The sequence below is a fragment of the Aegilops tauschii genome, chromosome 5 (assembly GCF_002575655.3).
Source record: "Aegilops tauschii subsp. strangulata cultivar AL8/78 chromosome 5, Aet v6.0, whole genome shotgun sequence".
In the NCBI taxonomy this organism is placed as follows: domain Eukaryota; kingdom Viridiplantae; phylum Streptophyta; class Magnoliopsida; order Poales; family Poaceae; genus Aegilops; species Aegilops tauschii.
Genome location: NC_053039.3, coordinates 297470183 through 297491478, shown reverse-complemented (window position 1 = coordinate 297491478; position 21296 = coordinate 297470183).

Below are 21296 nucleotides of genomic sequence, written 5' to 3'. Positions count from 1 at the left end.
TGAGCCGGCCCTTGGAGGCTACACGTTGTTGTTAAAAGTCTACATGGTCATATCTACAAAAGTCCCTGTTCATTATTTGCATAATGCACTACAAAAAAGGACACTTACGTGATGATACGTGTTTGTCACAGTAGGTCACGTTTTCTGTCATGCATGTACATCCATGACAAATTTATGAAAGGATCAAGATAGTCATACCTGTGCTATCGTAGAAGTGTTCCATGACATTACAAAAATTATCATCACGGAAGTGTCCACTTCCATGACGATAAGCGTCATAGAAGTGCTTTCGTCAAGGGTGACCGACACGTGGCATCCACCGTAACGGGACGCTGCTAAGCTATCGGGTCCGGTTTTGGATCCGATAACCCGTTAACAGCCCGGACCAATGGCAATTTTCCACATGTAAAATTCTCATTGGCCGGAGGAAACACGTGTCGGCTCAATGTTCGGACAGATGTCAACCATGAAGGAAATATGCCCTAGAGGCAATAATAAAGTTATTATTTATTTCCTTATATCATGATAAATGTTTATTATTCATGCTAGAATTGTATTAACCGGAAACATAATACTTGTGTGAATACATAGACAAACAGAGTGTCACTAGTATGCCTCTACTTGACTAGCTCGTTAATCAAAGATGGTTATGTTTCCCAGCCATTGACATGAGTTGTCACTTGATTAACGGGATCACATCATTAGGAGAATGATGTGATTGACTTGACCCATTCCTTTAGCTTAGCACTCGATCATTTAGTATGTTGCTATTGCTTTCTTCATGACTTATACATGTTCCTATGACTATGAGATTATGCAACTCCCGTTTACCCGAGGAACACTTTGTGTGCTACCAAACGTCACAACGTAACTGGGTGATTATAAAGGTGCTCTACAGGTGTCTCCGAAGGTACCTGTTGGGTTGGCTTATTTCGAGATTAGGATTTGTCACTTCGATTGTCAGAGAGGTATCTCTGGGCCCACTCGGTAATGCACATCACTATAAGCATTGCAAGCATTGCAACTAATGAGTTAGTTGCGGGATGATGTATTACAGAACGAGTAAAGAGACTTGTTGGTAACGAGATTGAACTAGGTATTGAGATACCGACGATCGAATCTCGGGCAAGTAACATACCGATGACAAAGGGAACAACGTATGTTGCTATGCGGTCTGACCGATAAAGATCTTCGTAGAATATGTAGGAGCCAATATGGGCATCCAGGTCCCACTATTGGTTATTGACCAGAGAGGTGTCTCGGTCATGTCTACATAGTTCTCGAACCCGTAGGGTCCACACGCTTAACGTTCATTGACGATATAGTACTATGAGTTATGTATGTTGGTGACCGAATGTTGTTCGGAGTTTTGGATGAGATCACGGATATGACGAGGAACTCCGGAATGGTCCGAAAGTAAAGATTGATATGTGGATAGTAGTGTTTGATCTCCGGAAAGGTTCCAGAATCCATCGGAAGGGGTTCCGGATGTTTCCCGAAATGTTTGGGCACAAGAACACTTTATCTGGGCCAAAGGGGAAAGCCCACGAGGTTTTTGGAAAGCGCAAAAGGAAGTTTTGCGGAGTCCAGGGGCCAGACGCCAGGGTCCCTGGCGTTTGGGTCCAGACGCCGGGAACCCTGGCGTCTGTCCCTGGAGTCCGAGAAGGACTCTTGCCTTTCAGGCCGACTTTGTGGAGGCTTTTACTCCAAGTTTTGACCCCAAGGCTCAACATATAAATAGAGGGTTAGGGCTAGCACCCAAGACACATCAAGAAACACCAAGCCGTGTGCCGGCAACCCCGTCTCCTCTAGTTTATCCTCCGTCCTAGTTTTCGTAGTGCTTAGGCGAAGCCTTGCGAAGATTGTTCTACACCAACACCGTCACCACGCCGTCGTGCTACCGGTACTCATCTACTACTTCGCCCCTCTTGCTGGATCGAGAAGGCGAGGACGTCACCGAGCCGAACGTGTGCAGAACTCGGAGGTGTCGTGCTTTCGGTACTTGGATCGGTCAGATCATGAAGACGTACGACTACATCAACCGCGTTGATATAACACTTCCGCTTACGGTCTACGAGGGTACGTAGACAACACTCTCCCCTCTCGTTGCTATGCATCACCATGATCTTGTGTGTGCGTAGGAATTTTTTTGAAATTACTACGTTCCTAAACAATCCACTCATTGGACAAGAGGTGCCTATGATACGTCGACACATGGCACGGCCCAACAGAGGCCCATTCCGGTGAAAAGGCCAGCCCGTTTGACTTGGTCAAAGGGAAATGGGCCGGCCCACGAAAAGCCTGTTAACGACATGTTCGTATATAGCCCATTTACGGCCCGCTTACTACCGGCCTGTCACGGCCTATCGGAATTAAGCCTAGTAGCTTCATCTGGGCCGTCCAATATGATTCCGGCCCGTTGTAACTTCCGGCCCATGTATGGCCCATGATGTCTTTCGGCCCAGATGAGGCCCTTTGTAACTCTCGGCCCATTAAAGGCCCGGGATGAAACTGGCCCATAATGAGCAGTGTATCGCTTTATACCCATTAACGGCCCATTACTCCGTCGGCCGTTTCCAGCCCGTGTTAACTTTCGGCCTTCTAAGGGCCCATTTATTCTTGGGCTCATTTCTAGTTCGGTTAGATACGGTCCATTAAAAGATATGTTCCGTTTGTGGGCCAAATACAGCCTATGGTTACATTCGGCCTGTTTGTGGCCCATTAACCCACTGGGCTGTTTTCATAGCGTTATCAAATACGGCCTTTTAGCGGCCCGTTATGGTCCACGAATAGTACGGGCCATCTTTGGCGAAATGATTATACGGCCCGTAGAAGGCCAATGGATCCTACGGCCCGTAGAAGGCCCATGGATCATACGGTCCGTAGAAAGTCCATGGATCCTACGGCCCGTAAAAGGCCCATGGATCCTACGGCCCGTAGAAGGCCCATGCATCCTACGGCCCGCAGGAGGCCCATGGTTACAACAGTCCATGTGTTGCCATGATTATTGTGGCCTAGTTACCAAAACTAGGTTATTGTGGCCACTAAAAAATGCGGAAAAGGAACTGAAGTGACTACAAGCAAACAACTAAACAAGACAATAAGGAAATAAATAAGCAAGCAACTAACGCTAGCCTATTACAGCTATTGCACATATTACATCCACTGGGCATCAAAGTTCGCCACCAGTGCAAACATAGGGAACAAAGCAGCATATTACATACACTGGCCATCAAAATTGGCCACCAGTGCAAATAAACGCAGCAGCAAAACAAGTCCATAACTGAAACAACTTCAGAAGAGCTCAAGAAACGTTATCCTGGGTATCCACCATGCTGGCAATAAGCTTAGCAAGCTTATTACCTTTGTCCTATTTGGCACTAAAATCCTCCAATGCTTGCTGTTGCACCAGAAAGTATGCATCTGAATGCTCCAGGGACTTTCGCAGTCCTTTCACTTCTTGTCGCAGCACAGCTGATCGATATCTTTCAGCTTGTATTTGAGACTCAAGAAACCGAACTAATTCAGACAGTGAGTTTGAATAGCTTGTGCAAGCGGTAGTGGCCAGTAACTCGAACAGTAAACCAAGACAGGACTTTGGGGTTGCCTCACTGTCTTCAAGATAGTTTTCCTTAGCTATTTTATCAGCTTTGTTGGAGATCAACAAGGATGTCTCACGATCCTGAACCTTATCTGCAGTACTTCCTTTATCATTGCTTAATAAGGCACTCTTCCCCAATATTCTATCAGCATTCTAAAAGAAGAAACAAGCAGACACATAACAGGTTCACCATGTACTAGTCTATGAAACTCATTTCGGTGAACCAGTTCATTGGTAAGGTGGACAAGATTAAACTACCAAGTCTTCTATTTCCAAGCAGTACATTATAAAAGCATCAAACAAACATATATCTATGTCCTGTGGTCACTGCATTGTCTTGCCAAATCAAAATAGAGACACGGTTCAAATCATATCAGTTCAAGAGAAAGCAACACTGAAAGAATACAAAGCGTGGGAAACTAAACGGCACAACAAGATTTCAGATGGGTACTACGGGTCTACATGTACAACAACACTATTGGCCCTGTTATGATGCTAGTAATGTACATGATATGAGTAGTCAACTGTATACACAATTGAAATTGAAATCAACATAACTATTTATAAGAGCAAACCTGTTAAAGAAACATGCGTAAACATACCCGTTGTGCTGTTGGAGTTTCCATTGGATAGTTCAATTTAAAAATAAGTTTGTATGAGTAAATACAGTGATACAAGGGCAAAGCAGTATGCACGATAGCAATGGAATCTTAAATGAGAACAGTTGTTCTTCAGGTTTAAGCACTTGTTCTAAATGAATAGAGTACAGTAAGACGCGGGCATATAGTACTTAAAATAAAATGAGCTCATAGACCGTACCACATTCTTGGTTCAGGACCAGTAAAGAACAAGGCGTTCCTAGTCATCGTCCAGTAAATGTGTCTCAGGAGAACGTAAGGGAATTTGATGAGTTTCTTTGCCAGTGAAGTACGTTTTCTTCAGGTAATTTTGATACTACCACCAAGCATTCTTGAAGATAGTAGAGGTATTAGCACAGGTTACTGCTACCTCTTGAGCATGCGTTGGTTTTCCCTTGAAGAGGAAAGGGTGATGCAGCAAAGTAGCTAAGTATTTCCCTCAGTTTTTGAGAACCAAGGTATCAGTCCAGTAGGAGACTACATGCAAATCCCTCGTACCTGCAAAACAAATAAGAACCTTGCAACCAACGCGATAAAGGGGTAGTCAATCCCTTCACGACCACTTGCAAAAGTGAGGTATGATAAAGATAATAAGATAAATATTTTTGGTATTTTTATTGCATAGATTGGAAAGTAAAGATTGCAAAATAAACGGCGATAGAAATAGCTAATTAACGGGAGATTAATATGATGGAAGATAGACCCGGGGGCCATAGGTTTCACTAGTGGCCACTCTCATGATAGAAAATTATACGGTGGGTGAACAAATTACTGTCGAGCAATTGATAGAAAAGCGCATAGTTATGAGAATATCTAGGCATGATCATGTATATAGGCATCACGTCCGTGACAAGTAGACCGAAACGATTCTGCATCTACTACTATTACTCCACACATCGACCGCTATCCAGCATGCATCTAGAGTATTAAGTTCATAAGAACAGAGTAATAAATTAAGCAAGATGACATGATGTAGAGGGATAAACTCAAGCAATATGATATAAACCCCATCTTTTTATCCTCGATGGCAACAATACAATACGTGCCTTGTTGCCCCTGCTGTCACTGGGAAAGGACACCGCAAGATTGAACGCAAAGCTAAGCACTTCTCCCATTGCAAGAAAGATCAATCTAGTAGGCCAAACCAAACTGATAATTCGAAGAGACTTGCAAAGATATCAAATCATGCATATAAGAATTCAGAGAAGAATCAAATATTGTTCATAGATAATCTTGATCATAAACCCAAAATTCATCGGATCTCGACAAACTCAACGCAAAAAGAATTACATCGAATAGATCTCCAAGAGAATTTAGGAGAACTTTGTATTGAGATCCAAAGAGAGAGAAGAAGCCATCTAGCTAATAACTATGGACCCGAAGGTCTGTGGTAAACTACCCACACATCATCGGAGAGGTCATGGTGTTGACGTAGAAGCCCTCCATGATCGATTCCCCCTCTGGCGGAGCGCCGGAAAAGGCCCCAAGATTGGATCTCACGGGTACAGAAGGTTGCGGCGGTGGAAATAGGGTTTCGTGGTGCTCTTGGATGTTTTCAGGGTATATGAGTATATATAGGCGAAAGAAGTAGGTCGGTGGAGCCACGAGGGGCACACGAGGGTGGGGGCGTGCCTACCCCCTGGGCGCGCCGTCCTACCTCGTGGCCGCCTCGTTGCTTCCTTGACGTCCACTCCAAGTCTCCTGGATTGCGTTTGTTCCAAAAACGATCCTCGCAAAGGTTTCATTCCATTTGGCTCCGTTTGATATTCCTTTTCTGCAATTTGCACTGGGCCTCCGGTTAGTAGGTTAGTCCCAAAAATAATATAAAAGTGCATAATAAAGCCCATTAAATATCCAAAACAGATAATATAATAGCATGGAACAATCAAAAATTATAGATACGTTGGAGACATATCAAGCATCCCAAGCTTAATTCCTGCTCGTCCTCGAGTAGGTAAATGATAAAAACAGAATTTTTGATGTGGAATGCTACCTAGCATAATTCTCAATGTAATTTTCTTTACTGTGGCATGAATGTTCAGATCCGAAAGATTCAAAACAGAAGTTTAATATTGACATAAAAATAATAATACTTCAAGCATACTAACAAAGCAATTATGTCTTCTCAAAATAACGTGGCCAAAGAAAGTTATCCCTACTAAATCATATAGTCTGGCTATGCTCTATCTTCATCGCACCAAATATTTAAATCATGCACAACCCCGATGACAAGCCAAGCAATTGTTTCATACTTTTGATGTTCTCAAACTTTTTCAATCTTCACGCAATACATGAGCGTGAGCCATGGACATAACACTATATGTGGAATAGAATGGTGGTTGTGGAGAAGACAAAAAATAAGAAGATAGTCTCACATCAACTAGGCGTATCAACGGGCTATGGAGATGCCCATCAATAGATATCAATGTGAGTGAGTAGGGATTGCCACGCAATGGATGCACTAGAGCTATAAGTGTATGAAAGCTCAACAAAAGGAACTAAGTGGGTGTGCATCCAACTCGCTTTCTCATGAAGACCTAGGGCATTTTGAGGAAGCCCATCAGTGGAATATACAAGCCAAGTTCTATAATGTAAAATTCCCACTAGTATATGAAAGTGACAACATAGGAGACTCTCTATCATGAAGATTATGGTGCTACTTTGAAGCACAAGTGTGGTAAAAGGATAGTGACATTGTCCCTTCTCTCTTTTTCTCTCATTTTTTTGTTTGGGCCTTTTTCTCTTTTTTTATGGCCTCTTTTTTTTCTTTTTTTCGTCCAGAGTCTCATCCCGACTTGTGGGGGAATCATAGTCTCCATCATCCTTTCCTCACTTGGGACAATGCTCTAATAATGATGATCATCACACTTTTATTTACTTACGACTTAAGAATTACAACAAAATATGACTCTATGTGAATGCCTCCAGCGGTGTATCGGGATATGCAATGAATCAAGAGTGACATGTATGAAAGAATTATAAAGGTGGCCTTGCCACAAATACGATGTCAACTACATGATCATGCAAAGCAATATGACAATGATGGAGCGTGTCATAATAAACAGAACGATGGAAAGTTGCATGGCAATATATCTCGGAATGGCTATGGAAATGCCATAATAGGTAGGTATGGTGGCTGTTTTGAGGAAGGTATATGGTGGGTGTATGATACCGGCGAAAGGTGCGCGGTATTAGAGAGGCTAGCAATGGTGGAAGGGTGAGAGTGCGTATAATCCATGGACTCAACATTAGTCATAAAGAACTCACATACTTATTGCAAAAATCTATTAGTTGTCGAAACGAAGTACTATGAGCATGCTCCTAGGGGGATAGATTGGTAGGAAAAGACCATCGCTCGTCACCGACCGTCACTCATAAGGAAGACAATCAATAAATAAATCATGCTCCGACTTCATCACATAACGGTTCCACATACGTGCATGCTGAAGGAAATATGCCCTAGATGCAATAATAAAGTTATTTTTTATTTCCTTATATCATGATAAATGTTTATTGTTCATGCTAGAATTGTATTAACCGGAAACATAATACATGTGTGAATACATAAACAAACAGAGTGTCACTAGTATGCCTCTACTTGACTAGCTCGTTGATCAAAGATGGTTATGTTTCCTAGCCATAGACATGAGTTGTCATTTGATTAACGGGATCACATCATTAGGAGAATGATGTGATTGACTTGACCCATTCCGTTAGCTTAGCACTCGATCGTTTAGTATGTTGCTATTGCTTTCTTCATGACTTATACATGTTCCTATGACTATGAGATTATGCAACTCCCATTTACCGGAGGAACACTTTGTGTGCTACCAAACGTCACAACGTAACTGGGTGATTATAAAGGTGCTCTACAGGTGTCTCCAAAGGTACATGTTGGGTTGGCGTATTTCGAGATTAGGATTTGTCACTCCGATTGTCGGAGAGGTATCTCTAGGCCCACTCAGTAATACACATCACTATAAGCCTTGCAAGCATTGTGACTAATGAGTTAGTTGCAGGATGATGTATTACGGAACGAGTAAAGAGACTTGCCGGTAACGAGATTGAACTAGGTATCGAGATACCGACGATCGAATCTCGGTCAAGTAACATACCGATGACAAAGGGAACAACGTATGGTGTTATGCGGTCTGACCGATAAAGATCTTCGTAGAATATGTGGGAACCAATATGAGCATCCAGGTTCCGCTATTGGTTATTGACCGAAGAGGTGTCTCGGTCATGTCTACATAGTTCTCGAACCCGTAGGGTCCGCATGCTTAACGTTACGATGATAGTTATATTATGAGTTTATATGTTTTGATGTACCGAAGGTTGTTCGGAGTCCCGGATGTGATCACGGACATGACGAGGAGTCTCGAAATGGTCGAGACATAAAGATTGATATATTGGAAGCCTATTTTTGGACATCGGAAGTGTTCCGGGTGAAATCGGGATTTTTCCGGAGTACCGGGAGGTTACCGGAACCCCCCGGTAACTTAATGGGCCTTATTGGGCCTAGGTGGAAGAGAGGAGAGGAGGCCAGGGCAGGGCCGCGCGCCCCTCCCCCCCAGTCCGAATAGGACAAGGAGAAGGGGGCGGCGCCCCCCTTCCTTCCTCCCCTCCACCTTTTCCCCCTTCCTCTCCTAGTCCAACATGGAAAGGGGGGGAGTCCTACTCCCGGTAGGAGTAGGACTCCTCCTGGCGCGCCTCTCCTCCCTTGGCCGGCGGCCTCCCCCTTGCTCCTTTATATACGGGGCAGAGGGGAACCTCTCGACACACAATTGATCAACGATCTTTTAGCCGTGTGCGGTGCCCCCCTCCACCATATTACACCTCGATAATATCGTAGCAGAGCTTAGGCGAAGCCCTGCGTCGGTAGAACATCATCATCGTCACCACGCCGTCGTGCTGACGAAACTCTCCCTCAACACTCGGCTGGATCGGAGTTCGAGGGACGTCATCGAGCTGAACGTGTGCTGAACTCGGAGGTGCCGTGCATTCGGTACTTGATCAGTCGGATCATGAAGACGTACGACTACATCAACCGCGTTGTGTTAATGCTTGCGCTTTCGGTCTACGAGGGTACGTAGACAACACTCTCCCCTCTCGTTGCTATGCATCACCATGATCTTGCGTGTGCGTAGGAATTTTTTTGAAGTTACTACGTTCCCCAACAGTGGCATCCGAGCCTGGTTTTATGCGTTGATGTTATGCACGAGTAGAACACAAGTGAGTTGTGGGCGATATAAGTCATACTGCTTACCAGCATGTCATACTTTGGTTCGGCGGTATTGTGAGACGAAGCTGCCCGGACCGACATTACGCGTACGCGTACGCTTACGCGAGACTGGTTTCACAGTTGCGAGCACTCGATGCTTAAAGGTGACTGGCGGGTGTCTGTCTCTCTCACTTTAGTTGAACCGAGTGTGGCTACGCCCGGTCCTTGCGAAGGTTCAAACAGCACCAACTTGACAAACTATCGTTGTGGTTTTGATGCGTAGGTAAGAATGGTTCTTGCTAAGCCCGTAGCAGCCACGTAAAACTTGCAACAACAAAGTAGAGGACGTCTAAGTTGTTTTTGCAGGGCATGTTGTGATGTGATATGGTCAAGACATGATGCTATATTTTATTGTATGAGATGATCATGTTTTGTAACCGAGTTATTGGCAACTGGCAGGAGCCATATGGTTGTCGCTTTATTGTATGAAATGCAATCGCCATGTAATTGTTTTACTTTATCACTAAGCGGTAGCGATAGTCGTAAAAGTAATAGTTGGCGAGACGACAACGATGCTACGATGGAGATCAAGGTGTCGCACCGGTGACGATGGTGATCATGACGGTGCTTCGGAGATGGAGATCACAAGCACAAGATGATGATGGCCATATCATATCACTTATATTGATTGCATGTGATGTTTATATTTTATGCATCTTATCTTGCTTTGATTGACGGTAGCATTATAAGATGATCTCTCACTAAAATTTCAAGATAAAAGTGTTCTCCCTGAGTATGCACCGTTGCGAAAGTTCTTCGTGCCGAGACACCACGTGATGGTCAGGTGTGATAGGCTCTACGTTCAAATACAATGGGTGCAAAACAGTTGCACACGCGGAATACTCAGGTTAAACTTGACGAGCCTAGCATATGCAGATATGCCCTCAGAACACGGAGACCGAAAGGTCGAGCGTGAATCATATAGTAGATATGATCAACATAGTGATGTTCACCATTGAAACTACTCCATCTCACGTGATGATCAGACATGGTTTAGTTGATATGGATCACGTGATCACTTAAAGGATTAGAGGGATGTCTATCTAAGTGGGAGTTCTTAAGTAATATGATTAATAGAACTTAAATTTATCATGAACTTAGTACCTGATAGTATCTTGCTTGTCTATGTTAATTGTAGATAGATGGCCCGTGTTGTTGTTCTGTTGAATTTTAATGCGTTCCTTGAGAATGCAAAGTTGAAAGATGATGGTAGCAATTACACGGACTGGGTCCGTAAGTTGAGGATTATCCTCATTGCTGCACAGAAGAATTACGTCCTGGAAGCAACGCTGGGTGCCAGGCCTCCTGCAAGAGCAACACCAGAAGTTATGAACGTCTGGCAAAGCAAAGCTGATGACTACTCGATAGGTCAGTGTGCCATGCTTTACGGCTTAGAACCGGGTCTTCAACGACTTTTTGAACGTCATGGAGCATATGAGATGTTCCAGGAGTTGAAGTTAATATTTCAAGCAAATGCCCGGATTGAGAGATATGAAGTCTCCAATAAGTTCTACAGCTGCAAGATGGAAGAGAATAGTTCTGTCAGTGAGCATATACTCAAAATGTCTGGGTATAATAATCACTTGATTCAACTGGGAGTTAATCTTCCGGATGATAGCGTCATTGACAGAATTCTTCAATCACTGCCACCAAGCTACAAGAGCTTCGTGTTGAACTATAACATGCAAGGTATGAATAAGACAATTCCCGAGCTCTTCGCAATGCTAAAGGCAGCGGAGGTAGAAATCAAAAAGGAGCATCAAGTGTTGATGGTCAATAAGACCACTAGTTTCAAGAAAAAGGGCAAAGGGAAGAAGAAGGGGAACTTCAAGAAGAACAGCAAGCAAGTTGCTGTTCAGGAGAAGAAACCCAAGTCTGGACCTAAGCCTGAAACTGAGTGCTTCTACTGCAAGCAAACTGGTCATTGGAAGCGGAACTGCCCCAAGTATTTGGCGAATAAGAAGGATGGCAAGGTTAACAAAGGTATATGTGATATACATGTTATTGATGTGTACCTTACTAATGCTCGCAGTAGCACCTGGGTATTTGATACTGGTTCTGTTGCTAATATTTGCAACTCGAAACAGGGGCTACGGATTAAGCGAAGATTGGCTAAGGACGAGGTGACGATGCGCGTGGGAAATGGTTCCAAAGTCGATGTGATCGCGGTCGGCACGCTACCTCTACATCTAGCTTCGGGATTAGTATTAGACCTAAATAATTGTTATTTAGTGCCAGCGTTGAGCATGAACATTATATCTGGATCTTGTTTGATGCGAGACGGTTATTCATTTAATTCAGAGAATAATGGTTGTTCTATTTATATGAGTAATATCTTTTATGGTCATGCACCCTTGAAGAGTGGTCTATTCTTAATGAATCTCGATAGTAGTGACACACATATTCATAATGTCGAAGCCAAAAGATGCAGAGTTGATAATGATAGTGCAACTTATTTGTGGCACTGCCGTTTAGGTCATATCGGTGTAAAGCGCATGAAGAAACACCATACTGATGGACTTTTGGAACCACTTGATTATGAACCACTTGGTACTTGCGAACCGTGCCTCATGGGCAAGATGACTAAAACACCGTTCTCCGGAACTATGCAGAGAGCAACTAATTTGTTGGAAATCATACATACAGATGTATGTGGTCCGATGAATATTGAGGCTCGTGGCGGATATCGTTATTTTCTCACCTTCACAGATGATTTGAGCAGATATGGGTATATCTACTTAATGAAAGATAAGTCTGAAACATTTGAAAAGTTCAAAGAATTTCAGAGCGAAGTTGAAAATCATCGTAACAAGAAAATAAAGTTTCTACGATCAGATCGTGGAGGAGAATATTTGAGTTACGAGTTTGGCCTACATTTGAAACAATGCGGAATAGTTTCGCAACTTACGCCACCCGGAACACCACAACGTAATGGTGTGTCCGAACGTCGTAATCGTACTTTACTAGATATGGTGCGATCTATGATGTCTTTTACTGATTTACCGCTATCGTTTTGGGGTTATGCTTTACAGACGGCTGCATTCACTCTAAATAGGACACCATCGAAATCCGTTGAGACGACGCCTTATGAACTATGGTTTGGCAAGAAACCAAAGTTGTCGTATCTTAAAGTTTGGGGTTGCGATGCTTATGTGAAGAAACTTCAACCTGATAAGCTCGAACCTAAATCGGAGAAATGTGTCTTCGTAGGATACCCAAAGGAGACTGTTGGGTACACCTTCTATCACAGATCCGAAGGCAAGACATTCGTTGCTAAGAATGGATCCTTTCTAGAGAAGGAGTTTCTCTCAAAAGAAGTGAGTGGGAGGAAAGTAGAACTTGATGAGGTAACTGTACCTGCTCCCTTATTGGAAAGTAGATCATCACAGAAACCAGCTTCTGCGACACCTACACCAATTAGTGGGGAAGTTAATGATAATGATCATGAAACATCAGATCAAGTTATTACTGAACCTCGTAGGTCAACCAGATTAAGATCCGCACCAGAGTGGTACGATAATCCTGTTCTGGAGGTTATGTTGCTAGACCATGACGAACCTACGAACTATGAAGAAGTGATGGTGAGCCCAGATTCCGCAAAATGGCTTGAGGCCATGAAATCCGAGATGGGATCCATGTATGAGAACAAAGTATGGACTTTGGTTGACTTGCCCGATGATCGGCAAGCCATTGAAAATAAATGGATCTTCAAGAAGAAGACTGACGCTGACGGTAATGTTACTGTCTATAAAGCTCGACTTGTTGCGAAAGGTTTTCGACAAGTTCAAGGGATTGACTACGATGAGACCTTCTCACCCGTAGCGATGCTTAAGTTTGTCCGAATCATGTTAGCAATTGCCGCATTTTATGATTATGAAATTTGGCAAATGGATGTCAAAACTGCATTCCTGAATGGATTTCTGGAAGAAGAGTTGTATATGATGCAACCGGAAGGTTTTGTCGATCCAAAGGGAGCTAACAAAGTGTGCAAGCTCCAGCGATCCATTTATGGACTGGTGCAAGCCTCTCGGAGTTGGAATAAACGCTTTGATAGTGTGATCAAAGCATTTGGTTTTATACAGACTTTTGGAAAAGCCTGTATTTACAACAAAGTGAGTGGGAGCTCAGTAGCATTTCTGATATTATATGTGGATGACATATTGCTGATTGGAAATGATATAGAATTTCTGGATAGCATAAAGGGATACTTGAATAAGAGTTTTTCAATGAAAGACCTCGGTGAAGCTGCATATATATTGGGCATCAAGATCTATAGAGATAAATCAAGACGCTTAATTGGACTTTCACAAAGCACATACCTTGACAAAGTTTTTAAGAAGTTCAAAATGGATCAAGCAAAGAAAGTGTTCTTGCCTGTATTACAAGGTGTGAGATTGAGTAAGACTCAATGCCCGACCACTGCAGAAGATAGAGAGAAGATGAAAGATGTTCCCTATGCTTCAGCCATAGGCTCTATCATGTATGCAATGCTGTGTACCAGACCTGATGTGTGCCTTGCTATAAGTTTAGCAGGGAGGTACCAAAGTAATCCAGGAGTGGATCACTGGACAGCGGTCAAGAACATCCTGAAATACCTGAAAAGGACTAAGGATATGTTTCTCTTTTAGGGAGGTGACAAAGAGCTAGTTGTAAATGGTTACATTGATGCAAGCTTTGACACTGATTCGGACGATTCTAAATCGCAAACCGGATACGTGTTTACATTGAACGGTGGAGCTGTCAGTTGGTGCAGTTCTAAACCAAGCGTCGTGGCGGGATCTACGTGTGAAGCGGAGTACATAGCTGCTTCGAAAGCAGCAAATGTAGGAGTCTGGATGAAGGAGTTCATATCCGATCTAGGTGTCATACCTAGTGCATCGGTTCCAATGAAAATCTTTTGTGACAATACTGGTGCAATTGCCTTGGCAAAGGAATCCAGATTTCACAAGAGAACCAAGCACATCAAGAGACGCTTCAACTCCATCCGGGATCTAGTCCAGGTGGGAGACATAGAAATTTGCAAGATACATACGGATCTAAATGTTGCAGACCCGTTGACTAAGCATCTTCCACGAGCAAAACATGATCAGCTCCAAGGCTCCATGGGTGTTAGAATCATTACTATGTAATCTAGATTATTGACTCTAGTGCAAGTGGGAGACTGAAGGAAATATGCCCTAGAGGCAATAATAAAGTTATTATTTATTTCCTTATATCATGATAAATGTTTGTTGTTCATGCTAGAATTGTATTAACCGGAAACATAATACATGTGTGAATACATAAACAAACAGAGTGTCACTAGTATGCCTCTACTTGACTAGCTCGTTGATCAAAGATGGTTATTTTTCCTAGCCATAGACATGAGTTGTCATTTGATTAACGGGATCACATCATTAGGAGAATGATGTGATTGACTTGACCCATTCCGTTAGCTTAGCACTCGATTGTTTAATATGTTGCTATTGCTTTCTTCATGACTTATACATGTTCCTATGACTATGAGATTATGCAACTCCCGTTTACCGGAGGAACACTTTGTGTGCTACCAAACGTCACAACGTAACTGGGTGATTATAAAGGTGCTCTACAGGTGTCTCCAAAGGTACTTGTTGGGTTGGCGTATTTCGAGATTAGGATTTGTCACTCCGATTGTCGGAGAGGTATCTCTGGGCCCACTCAGTAATACACATCACTATAAGCCTTGCAAGCATTGTGACTAATGAGTTAGTTGCGGGAACGAGTAAAGAGACTTGCCGGTAACGAGATTGAACTAGGTATTGAGATACCGACGATCGAATCTCGGTCAAGTAACATACCGATGACAAAGGGAACAACGTATGTTGTTATGCGGTCTGACCGATAAAGATCTTCGTAGAATATGTGGGAACTAATATGAGCATCCAGGTTCCGCTATTGGTTATTGACCGGAGAGGTGTCTCGGTCATGTCTACATAGTTCTCGAACCCGTAGGGTCCGCACGCTTAACGTTACGATGACAGTTATATTATGAGTTTATATGTTTTGATGTACCGAAGGTTGTTCGGAGTCCCGGATGTGATCACGGACATGACGAGGAGTCTCGAAATGGTCGAGACATAAATATTGATATATTGGAAGCCTATGTTTGGACATCGGAAGTGTTCCGGGTGAAATCGGGATTTTTCCGGAGTACCGGGAGGTTACCGGAACCCCCCGGTAACTTAATGGGCCTTATTGGGCCTAGGTGGAAGAGAGGAGAGGAGGCCAGGGCAGGGCTGCGCGCCCCTCCCCCCCAGTCCGAATAGGACAAGGAGAAGGGGGCGGCGCCCCCTTCCTTCCTCCCCTCCACCTTTTCCCCCTTCCTCTCCTAGTCCAACATGGAAAGGGGGGGAGTCCTACTCCCGGTAGGAGTAGGACTCCTCCTGGCGCGCCTCTCCTCCCTTGGCCGGCGACCTCCCCGTTGCTCCTTTATATACGGGGGCAGAGGGGCACCTCTCGACACACAATTGATCAACGATCTTTTAGCCGTGTGCGGTGCCCCCCTCCACCATATTACACCTCGATAATATCGTAGCGGAGCTTAGGCGAAGCCCTGCGTCAGTAGAACATCATCACCGTCACCACGCCGTCGTGCTGACGAAACTCTCCCTCAACACTCGGCTGGATCGGAGTTCGAGGGACGTCATCGAGCTGAATGTGTGCTGAACTCGGAGGTGCCGTGCGTTCGGTACTTGATCGGTCGGATCGTGAAGACGTACGACTACATCAACCGCGTTGTGTTAACGCTTCCGCTTTCGGTCTATGAGGGTACGTAGACAACACTCTCCCCTCTCGTTGCTATGCATCACCATGATCTTGCGTATGCGTAGGAATTTTTTTGAAATTACTACGTTCCCCAACACATGCTACGGGAATCACAAACTTTAACACAAGTATTTCTAAAATTCACAACTACTCACTAGCATGACTATAATATCACCATCTTCATATCTCAAAACAATCATAAAGAATCAAACTGCTCATAGTATTCAATGCACTTTATATGATAGTTTTTACTATACCCATCTTGGATGCTCATCATATTAGGACTAATTTTATAGCCAAAGCAAATTACCATGCTGTTCTAAAAGACTCTCAAAATAATATAAGTGAAGCATGAGAGATCAATAATTTCTATAAAATAAAACCACCACCGTGCTCTAAAAGATATAAGCGAAGCACTAGAGCAAAAATTATTTAGCTCAAAAGATATAGGTGAAGCACATAGAGTATTCTAATAAATTCCGAATCATGTGTGTCTCTCCAAAAGGTGTGTACAGCAAGGATGATTGTGGTAAACTAAAAAGCAACGACCCAAATCATACAAGATGCTCCAAGCAAAACACATATCATGTGGTGATTAAAAATATAGCCTCAAGTAAAGTTACCGATAGACGAAGACGAAGGAGGGGATGCCTTCCGGGGAATCCCCAAGCTTAGGCTTTTGGTTGTACTTGAATTTTACCTTGGGGTGCCTTGGGAATCCCCAAGCTTAGGCTCTTGCCACTCCTTATTCCATAATCCATCAAATCTTTACCCAAAACTTGAAAACTTCACAACACAAAACTCAACAGAAAATCTCATGAGCTCCGTTAGCGAAATAAAACAAACCACCACTTTAAGGTACTGTAATGAACTCATTATTTATTTATATTGGTGTTAAAACTACTCTATTCCAACTTCTCTATGGTTCATACCCCCCATACTAGCCATAGATTCATCAAAATAAGCAAACAACACACGAAAAACAGAATCTGTCAAAAACAGAACAGTCTGTAGTAATCTGTATCAAACGCAAACTTCTGGAACTCCAAAATTCTACCAAAATAGGAAGACCTAGATAATTTGATTTTTGATATACTGCAATTGGAATCAGTATTTTATCACTTTCTGGTGATTTTTAACAATTGTTTTCGTGAGCAGAAAGTTTCTGTCTTTTTCAGCAAGATCAAATAATTATCACCCAAGAAGATCCTATAGGTTTTACTTGGCACAAACACTAAGAAAAACATAAAACCACATCTAAACAGAGGCTAGATGAAATATTTATTACTAAACAGGAACAAAAATCAAGGAACAAAAATAAAATTGGGTTGCCTCCCAACAAGCGCTATCGTTTAACGCCCCTAGCTAGGCATAAGATTTCAACGATGGTCACACGAAAGATAATAATTGAAACACAAAGAGAGCATCATAAAACATGTGAAAATCACCTCTAAGTCTAACATACTTCCTATGCATAGGCATTTTATAGTAAAACAAATTAGCATAGCAAGCAAAAACTAGCATATGCAAGGAAGCGGAAAGAAACAATAGCAATCTCAACATAACGAGAGGTAATTTATTATCATGAAAATTTATACAACCTTATTTCCCTCTCTCATAATAATTACATGTACTATCATAAGAAAATTCAACAATATATCTATCACATAAAATATTCTCTTTATGAACCACATGCATGCAATGTTGACACTCTTCCAAAATAGTGGGATTATCATAAAATAAAGTCATGACCTCTCCAAACCCACTTTTATCAAAAACTTCATAAGATTGAACATTATCCAAATATGTGGGTTATTATCAATCTCATATTCATCATGGGGCTTAAACAAATTTTCAAGATCATAAGAAGAATCACCCCAATCATGATCATTGCAACAAGTAGTGGACATAGCAAAACTAGCATCCCCAAGCTTAGGGTTTTGCATATTAGTAGCACAATTGACATTAACAGAATTTATAATAACATCATTGCAATCATCCTTTTTATTCAAAGATCTATCATGAATAACTTCATAAAGTACTTCATCACAATTTTCAGATTCACGAATTTCAAGCAAAACCTCATAAAGATAATCTAGTGCACAAAACTCACTAGCAATAGGTTCATCATAATTGGATCTTTTAAAAATATTAGCAAGGGATGAGGATCCATAACAATAGATTTTCAGCAAGCGAAGATGCAAGCATATATAAGGCACATGGCAACACAAGCAAACAAAAGATCTAACGAGAAAAAGGCGAACGGAAAAGAGGGGCGAATAAAACGACAAAGGTGAAGTGGGGGACAGGAAAACGAGAGGCAAATGGAAAATAATGTAATGCGAGGGATAAGAGTTTGTGATGGGTACTTGGTATGTCTTGACTTGAGCGTAGATCTCCCCGGCAACGGCGCCAGCAATCGCACGTTGTCGGGAGATCAAATCTTGACTTGACTTGGTGTAAGCCTCCCCTGCAACGGCGCCAGAAATCCTTCTTGCTACCTCTTGAACATGCGTTGGTTTTCCCTTGAAGAGGAAGATGCAGCAAAGTAGCGTAAGTATTTCCCTCAGTTTTTGAGAACCAAGGTATCAATCCAGTAGGAGACTACACGCAAATCCCTCATACCTGCACAAACAAATAATAACCTTGCAACCAACGCGATAAAGGGGTTGTTAATCCCTTCATGGCCACTTGCAAAAGTGAGGTCTGATAAAGATAATAAGATAAATATTTTTGGTATTTTTATTGCATAGATTGGAAAGTAAAGATTGCAAAATAAATGGCGATAGAAATAGCTAATTAACGGGAGATTAATATGATGGAAGATAGACCCGGGGGCCATAGGTTTCACTAGTGGCTTCTCTCAAGATAGCAAATTCTACGGTGGGTGAACAAATTACTGTCGAGCAATTGATAGAAAAGCGCATAGTTATGAGAATATCTAGGCATGATCATGTATATAGGCATCACGTCCGCGACAAGTAGACCGAAACGATTCTGCATCTACTACTATTACTCCACACATCGACCGCTATCTAGTATGCATCTTGAGTATTAAGTTCATAAGAACAGAGTAACGCATTAAGCAATATGACATGATGTAGAGGGATAAACTCAAGCAATATGATATAAACCCCATCTTTTTATCCTCGATGGCAACAATACAATATGTGCCTTGCTGCCCCTGCTGTCACTGGGAAAGGACACCGCAAGATTGAACCCAAAGCTAAGCACTTCTCCCATTGCAAGAAAGATCAATCTAATAGGCCAAACCAAACTGATAATTCGAAGAGACTTGCAAAGATATCAAATCATGCATATAAGAATTCATAGAAGAATCAAATATTGTTCATAGATAATCTTGATCATAAACCCAAAATTCATCGGATCTCGACAAACACACCGCAAAAAGAATTACATCGAATAGATCTCCAAGAGAATTGAGGAGAACTTTGTATTGAGATCCAAAGAGAGAGAAGAAGCCATCTAGGTAATAACTATGGACCCGAAGGTCTGTGGTAAACTACTCACATATCATCGGAGAGGCCATGGTGTTGATGTAGAAGCCCTCCGTGATCGATTCCCCCTCTAGCGGAGCGCCGGAAAAGGCCCCAAGATGGGATCTCATGGGTATAGAAGGTTGCGGCGGTGGAAATAGGGTTTTGTGGTGCTCTCGGATGTTTTCAGGGTATATGAGTATATATAGGCGAAAGAAGTAGGTCGGTGGAGCCACGAGGGTGGGGGGCACGCCTACCCTCCTAGGCGCGTCCTTCTACCTCGTGGCCGCCTCGTTGCTTCCTTGACGTCCACTTCAAGTGTCCTGGATTGCGTTTGCTCCAAAAACGATCCTCGTGAAGGTTTCATTCCGTTTGGACTCTGTTTGATATTCCTTTTCTGCGAAACACTGAAATAGGCAAAAAATAGCAATTTGCATTGGGCCTCCGGTTAGTAGGTTAGTCCCAAAAATAATATAAAAGTGCATAATAAAGCCGATTAAACATCCAAAACAGATAATATAATAGCATGGAACAATAAAAAATTATAGATATGTTGGAGACGTATTAGTTACCTCATCCTGAGTTTCCAAATCGGTCCTTCTCTATAGAGAAAAATGGGAAAATTTGCTGTATTATAACCATCATGGAGGTACAATGTATGGGACAAAGCAAAATAATTGCCATGAATAACATTACTTACACATAACTCCTGGACAAACACCTACAACTGGCATTTTCCTTCATCTTCAGTATAATATTTCCATGATGGGAAGATACGCACATAGGATTTAACAACATCAAGTGCGATAGATGCTAAACTATGAATGGCTGGTTGTGCTTCCTCCACAGGAATAGGTGTACTAATGGGTGGAGTTGGGGTTCGCCGTGGTAGTACTGGCGCTTTGGGCACTAGAGCTGCCTTACTAACTGCTCTTGTTTGGGAGCTCTGTGGTGGAGATGGTGATGTGTCAACAGGGACTGGGTTACTATCTGCTGGGGTTGGGGTTAGATTGGGTGAAGCTGGTTCTCTGTCCATCGCAGTAGGGGTAAAATCTGCGAGAGTCTGGATTATGTGTGGTAGGGCTGGTTCTCGTGCATGTACAACCGGGGTGCTATCTCCACCAAGAGGTAGCACTGTTTTATGTGAAGACCGTGTTTTCACTCCGCTAGATACTGCCATCACCCGCTCCAATTCAAATGGCTGATAAACAGGAAACATAATTGAATGTATAGACATTGTATGAGAGACAGATGCAATAGATAGTGTGAAAAAAGAGGGTATTAAATAATTGACATGTATATTGTTTAACTAAAGCGGATAGCATGACATAATTTCACATATATGATGTCTATCTAAACTGGATAGCATAGCATAACATAATTCAAAGATATGATGACTAACTAAACAGGATCGCATGACATAATTCACATACATGTTATCTAAGTAACCAGGATCGCATGATTTAATTCACATATGTGATTTATATGCTAAG